Genomic DNA, 6,750 nt, shown 5'->3' with positions numbered 1-6,750 from the left:
CAGGCTCGGCGGGCAACATTGATCACCGCGCCCAATAAACACCGTGGAGCATACGTCGCCCCGGTCAGTCATCGTCCACCCTCACAACCAGGCTGCGTGTCGTCTCTACTCGGCGGGTGCTTCGGCCCCCTTCGTCCACGTTCTAGAAAGATCGTGACAGTCCCATGACCCGTATTCAACACTTCTACAATACCCTCAGGCAACGTTACTTGAGAAGCTCAGTTGGCTCAGTTAGGAAACTCGCTTCCCCGACCACGACCAACTCTAATAGGGTAGGTGGTGTCCCCGACGCGGTCCCATTCCGTAGCGCGCACGAAAGAGGGCGCTGTAGTCCCAGTACGATCTACAGTAGGCTCGGCACCTCTCGCTGCTGATGCTTGTTTCTTCACTCGTGTGCTCGTCGTGCTAGTGTCTCAGTTGGATGTTGGCTCTTCTAGTCTTTTTCCGGTGTTTATCAATCAATGAGCAAGTATGCCGACATGCTGCGCTCCCGGCTGTCGCAGCGGATACGCCTCACAAGCTTCGGAAAGTGACGAAAAGCGTCATTTATTTACCGCTCCGAAAGATGCTGTGCGCCTGATGGTATGGCAGAACGCGATCCCCCGAAAAAAGTTCACGCTCACACCAAAAAGCTATGTGTGCGATTTGCACTTCAAGCCGGACGACATTGATCGTCATTACTCGCACGTCATTAATGGGCAAACGGTTCTGATCCCCAGGGGCCAACGGTCATTGAAGAAAGGTGCCGTGCCACGTCTGTTTCCGAATGTCCCCGGGTATCTTTCGAAACCAACGACGAAGAGGGTCAAACGAAAGCCCCCCGCCGATCACAGAGTTGCTCAGACTGGAGCCAGTTGTGTGACCCATGAAGTGACCAATGCAGATGAGGCAGAAGACAATGGCGTCAACCTTGCGAGCAGGCCCACCGACGTTTTCGACGTCTTCTCCGGAATCGATGCAACCCAATCGCCAGTCGAAGGATGGTCCCTTCAAAGGACGTTCGACAACCACACGATTTTCTTTAAGCTTGTGGAGAATCAAGGCGTAGTTTCGGTGATGAGGGCGGTCACGTTCAGAAAGGACCTTCCTGTAGTTGTCAGTGTAGGGGGAAAGCTGGTACCAGAGGCAAGCTACAGGAGCCCAAGTTCGATGGATGTTCAACTGCGGTCGACAACTCTCGAAGAATTGAGAGTGTTATTGATCTATGCTGTATCCCTCAAGGTTTGTGCTGGATGCCCTTGTGAAAAGATTCCAACTGTCCCAACCTCAAAAACAGCTGTCCGGGACGGGGATGTGTTGCGCAGAAAAACGTGCCTAGTGCTTCCAGAACTCACTACATGCCGAGAGTGCCGCCTCACACGAAAGGTCCTCTGCGAAAGAGAAAAAAGAAACTTTTCGAAACCAACAACCTCTCAAAGGAAGCCTCGTGTACTCGTGAAAAACCTCCGAAGGAAAGCCATCCGGGCTACAGCTTTTCGCGAAAAAGCGCGAGGGGAAATGCGGAAACTAAAGCGTCAGCTTTCTGAAATTTCAGACGAGAAGATCGAAGCTGCGATTTCTGTGTTGCCATGCTCACAACAAGTTGCTTTTCGAAGAGCAGTCATAGGCTGCCTCAGCAAAATCCGCACGTGGGAGGTGGTATGAAACCAAGTGGATGATGACCTGTCTCCTCTTGAGGATTTCGAGTCCCAAGGCATATAGGCTAATGACTGCAATTAATCTACTCCCTTTTTCGACTACATCGAGACTAAGGCAAATCATTAAAGGGGTCCCCTGCCAATTTGGCTTCAACAAGGTGGCCTTATCCAGCATTGAAACTTTCTTGGTGGGTAAAACTGGGCAGCAGTGCTTCGGCGCACTAATTCTGGATGAGATGAAGGTGCGGAGAGCCGTTTCTTTTAATCTAGGCACCTACAAACTTGATGGCCTCGTTGATTACGGAGACGGCGTCTGTTCCGGAACTGCCGCTGACTATGCCTTGGTACTAATGTTTGTGCCACTTTTCCACAGCTGGGAACAGCCCATTGCTTGTTTTGCCACGAAGAATGCAGCACCTGGTATAGTCCTTGCAAACCTTGTACTCCATGCAATGATGGAACTGGGGAAGCACAAAGCCATAGTAGTAGCTGTCATAAGTGATGGTGCTCCCTCCAACAAGTAGATGTGGTCATGCTTGGGTATCTCGGGAAAACTGCAAGACCCCAAGCACAAGGTGTAACATCCGTGTGATCCTAACCTGAGCCTATACTTCTTGTGCGATGTCCCTCACATCATTAAATATTTCCGGAATCATCTCTTGCGTCACAAATACGGCATGGTGAGTGGAATGCAGCTTAACTCTGTTTCCTTTTCAAAGGTTTATTCATTTCCAGGGGATTCATTTAGTTAATTTGTTCGCATTGCATTTTTTAATTTTCCAGATCGGGCAACACAAGATAAACTTCGACCATTACAGGGTCCTCAAAAAAGGCTGATTGCGAGGAGCAGATTCGAGTGGTGCCGGAACTGACTGAGGAACATGCACACCCCGATAACCTAAGAAAGATGAATGTGAGGTTGGCTGTCCAGGTAATTGTTAGATCATTAAACTTTTTACAAATGGCACAAACGACTACAGCGTTATAAGGAAAACTGTTTTCTACTTCCAGTTTTTCAGTCGCAGCACCGCTGTAGGCATGAGGGTCTACAACCGACTGAAGTGCCCCGGCCTGGAGGACTGTGAGGGCACAGTTCAGTTCACTGTTCTCATAAACAACCTGTTTTATGCACTAAAAGTCAAGCTGCCTCGACATGGCATAAAAAGAGATTCAGAGGAAATCAGGGTAACATAACACATTTTAGACATAAAACCTTACTTTCTGGGTCATCTTTTACACTCAGTGAGTGCTCTAGCAGCATACATTATTTCTTGCAGATTATCACAGACATTTTTGGATCTGGTAAACCTCACGGAGCAAAAGAGTATCTCCAGAGGAACCGTCATGTTCGCATCAAAGCTTAGAATGGAGTCGTTGCGCGTCACCCTTGCTTCAGTTAGAGACCTGACGTCGGACATCCTCAACTCCGGAGCAGACTATGTGCTCACTGGAAAACTAAACCAAGATCCTCTAGAGGTACTCCATTCCCATGAATCAACATGTCGCATTCTTACGCAGCCCTTTCTTATATCGAAATTGGTTTAAGAGGAAGTAATAACTAATTTTGTTCTTTCTAGCGCTTCTTTGGGGTGGTCAGGACCTTTGTGCGTGATGAAGACCACCCAACTGTTGTGAGCTTCTCGCATATCTATCGCCCCTTGAGCCTCTACACGCCCATGAAAGCCTGTGTGACTGGGAACGTCATGGGAGAGCCAACAACTGTTCTGGCGACTGTGAATCAAACAATGAGAGCCAAGAAAAAAGAAGTTAAAACAGGACATGAAAGGCTCGAAGCTTGCCTTCGAAGTAAGCTCTTGCAGATTTGTATTTCTGCCCATCAAACACCACACCATGACCACATGCACGATCATGTTTCCACGGACACATCGGCTCATGATTGTGTTATTTATTACCAGTGTGGCTACTTAGTGCGCTCAATTGGCAAGCACACAAAGTGTGAGCCCTGCATGTTTGACATTCAGGGAGAGTCAAACGAATGTTCAGAGGCCTACCTCACGCTCGCGAGGGAATTCAGGGAAGGAAGCCTAAAACACCCATCGCGCAGAATGTTCGCAATGTTCAGGAGTGTCGAGGGCAAGATTGCTTCCGCACTGACGGCTGACGATCTTTGTGGGGACATAATGTGAAACCTCTTCGACGCCCTAAAAGGTTGCGCAATCGCAAGGCTAGAGTGCAATGACCACAGTGATGTGTTTACCGTTGAGCTCCTTCGGTCATATGTCGCTTTACGCATTCACTTCTTTGCTAAGGACGCATGTAAGAATCTTAGTGTTTCAGAAAAAGTTGCTACCTCCAGAAAGAAGGCCAAGTTGTTTTAGAGGGGTAGTCTGCAGTTCCTTTTAACCACCCAGACTAACTACATTTTCTGAATATATGTGCTTCCCTCTTCCTTTTATGCTATTTTGTTTCTTTAAATTTAAGTAGCCGCTGAGAAAATTTTTCCACACCAGTGGTGTGACATCACTGTCAGGCAGGCCTGCACGTCAATCAGGCAGTCTAAGGTACCAACTATATTGTGTATGTTCTTTGTTCTGTAGCGATATTTGCCAGCATTCATTTCACACAATCGCCAAATACTTATATTTGTTAGTTTATTAAAATTGTTGTGGGGGTACTTGAAATGGGCCTGGTTTCTAAGTAGTCATTGGATTGAATTCAGCATTATTACAGTGACTAAAACAAAGCACAAAGGTACAATATTAAGAGATTTCTGCTGTTTAGATATCTCTCCAGGTCCCCGGTAGAAATCTCGTATGGCCAGTGTAAGTTGCAAGAATGAATAAACATACACTTGAAAGCAGAACAAATGTTGCGGTCACCAACAAACTTTTTTGGGTAGGTAGGTTGCAGAGTTCCACAACCGGGGCAAAAGAATATCAAAGAATTGTTTACACTACTAAACTTTATTTACGAAGAAAAACATATTTTAAATAATCAAAGTGAATGTAGGCAGTTCTTTGTTTGAAGGTTCAATTTTTACAGCGTGGTGCCGTATGTTATGTTACTCAGTAGATCGTTTTCGAAAGACCGCTCTCAGGCCCGGCCCGTGCTTCGAAGCACGATTAGAAGGTGCAGCACGCGCTTACTTTACCAGGAGCGGTGAGAAAAATGCGATGTGCTGAACCCCCCGAGAGCGAGTATTCACTGGACGCCATACTTGAAGGCGATGTTTAGAGGGCATGCTCAGAACGAGCTCACGTTAGTAGGCTGCTAAGGCCGGCAATCTTGGTGGTGCGGAATGCACGTGGTGAAAGAACTGTGGAAGCACCCCAAGCAGCACATTACGACCGGCTCTAGCTTGAGCCAGACTGGGTAGCCGGGGAAGTTTCACCGGGCCTAGATTGTTTTGCCCCATGGCGCTAGGCAGCCCCATCCTGGTATACCAGTCTGGCGCCCACCGGCAGTTCCCTGTGTAGCCATGGACTGGCTCACAGCTGGAATTATGGCATGGGCCAGGCGGGAAGCTCAGTGGTACCCCAAGCTTGGCTCTTTATTGTATATACAGCATGGGCCAGGTTAGTGGCCGGGTGGTCAGCCAACCTTGGCTAGACAATAAAAATTCACCATGCAGTTAAACCAGTTTAACTGGTCATATTGACAACACGCGTCGTAAATTAATAAAATTCAATTTATTTCCACAAAAATAAATACATACTGCAGGCCGCAAAAATAAGCATAAAAACATATGTACAATGCAAAAAAAAAAATGTCATGATATTATTCATGTGTCCCAGGCGGTTGGCGAGATTCTCCACATCTGGGGTGTCGGGGTTCCGGTGGTGGCTAACGTAGTACCCCAAGGCATCTGAAATAAGAATAAACATCAGTAATTAGAACCGTGGCAGATTTATTCGCACCCGTCTGTTCTAAGACGGTATGTCCCTAATGAATGCCACAAATAAAAATTATGCACTATCATAAACAGTATGAGAGAGAATATGGAAGCGTGTGGCCAATCGTACATGTGGTGCCAGTCTCTCGTCAATTAAGTATAAACCACATCTATGCGATTTGACGAGCGACGACGATCCGCTTCGCTGTCGTTCGGTCACTCATGCGATGCGGCAAACCGCATGAAAGCGACGGGAGCAAGCGACCAAGGCGAAGAGCGACGATTTCTAGAAATCCAAAAACCGAGCGAAACGAGGTGCGATTGCGGGAAATCTCCGCCGCACGTCGCTCGCTTAATCGCTTACATGCGTTTCAGCCTTTACGAAAATCAACGCCTAGGAATGAAAAGATCCTGCAGTTGTTACCCCCTTCCTGCCTCCCCAGTTTGTCGTCCGCTAGGCAACTTGCAATGGCGAGTTGCATAGTGGGCGACAGACTTGGAAGGGAGAAAGGGGGGTAACAACAGCCGGATCATCTACCACAGTGGTTAACCCCTGTTGTAGAGGATCTCTGAAGCTGAATGTATACACTGGCGGTTGTATAACTAGCATAGCAGTTCCAAATTGGGTTGCAAAAAGGTTCAGTTTCACATGCACCTGGTTATGAAAATGAATCCAAATGGTCGAGCCTGCTTACCTGGCTCGCTGGCGCGGAGACAAGAGACATCCATTGCCCGCGCTGCAATGAGGACGGAGCGAATTCCGAACGCGCCGTTCTGGGATGCAACCATTTCGCCCACGAGCGAGTTGAACTCAGGCGGAGGACGTCATCAGCTACAGGAACCATCGAGAGGCAGCACTCAAGGCACCAGCAAACTATCTTATACAAACACAGGAACTTGTAACCTCCCCAAGCAGAACAGCAGCGGGAACTGGCGGGAACAAAGACCCAAGCAACCCAAGTTCGCGCCACTAACGCCGAATCCGGCTTTTTTTTTTTTTTTTTGGAACTGCGCCGCCGTTGACTTAAACCGGCGCTTCGAGCGGACGCGAGGGCCGCGCTGAATGGCTCGCGCGCTCCCTGTCCTGGAACGTGAGCAGCTCTCCTCCTTCAAGGCATCCGCACTGCGCGCGGGGACACTGCATCATCTCCGGTCCCGGGGCACTGGCGCATTCCAGACGCCTGACTCACCTGCGCATTGCACCTGCGGGTGCCGGATTTTCCCGCGCTTTTCCAACATCACGTGGGAGGCTCCCCGCTT

The 6,750-nt window shown here is 48.5% G+C and overlaps 2 pseudogenes; both read left to right on the top strand.

Moving 5' to 3' along the window:
• The first annotated feature begins 471 nt into the window (after positions 1 to 471).
• Positions 472 to 1,438, top strand: LOC120836558 (annotated as a pseudogene).
• A 1,564-nt stretch (positions 1,439 to 3,002) lies between these two features.
• On the top strand, positions 3,003 to 3,976 carry LOC120836568 (annotated as a pseudogene).
• Positions 3,977 to 6,750: the final 2,774 nt, after the last annotated feature.

The sequence above is a fragment of the Ixodes scapularis genome, unplaced genomic scaffold, assembly GCF_016920785.2.
Source record: "Ixodes scapularis isolate PalLabHiFi unplaced genomic scaffold, ASM1692078v2 PGA_scaffold10__122_contigs__length_95168666, whole genome shotgun sequence".
In the NCBI taxonomy this organism is placed as follows: domain Eukaryota; kingdom Metazoa; phylum Arthropoda; class Arachnida; order Ixodida; family Ixodidae; genus Ixodes; species Ixodes scapularis.
Note: the sequence above shows the minus strand (reverse complement) of the source record. Positions and strands in the feature narration are given on the sequence as shown.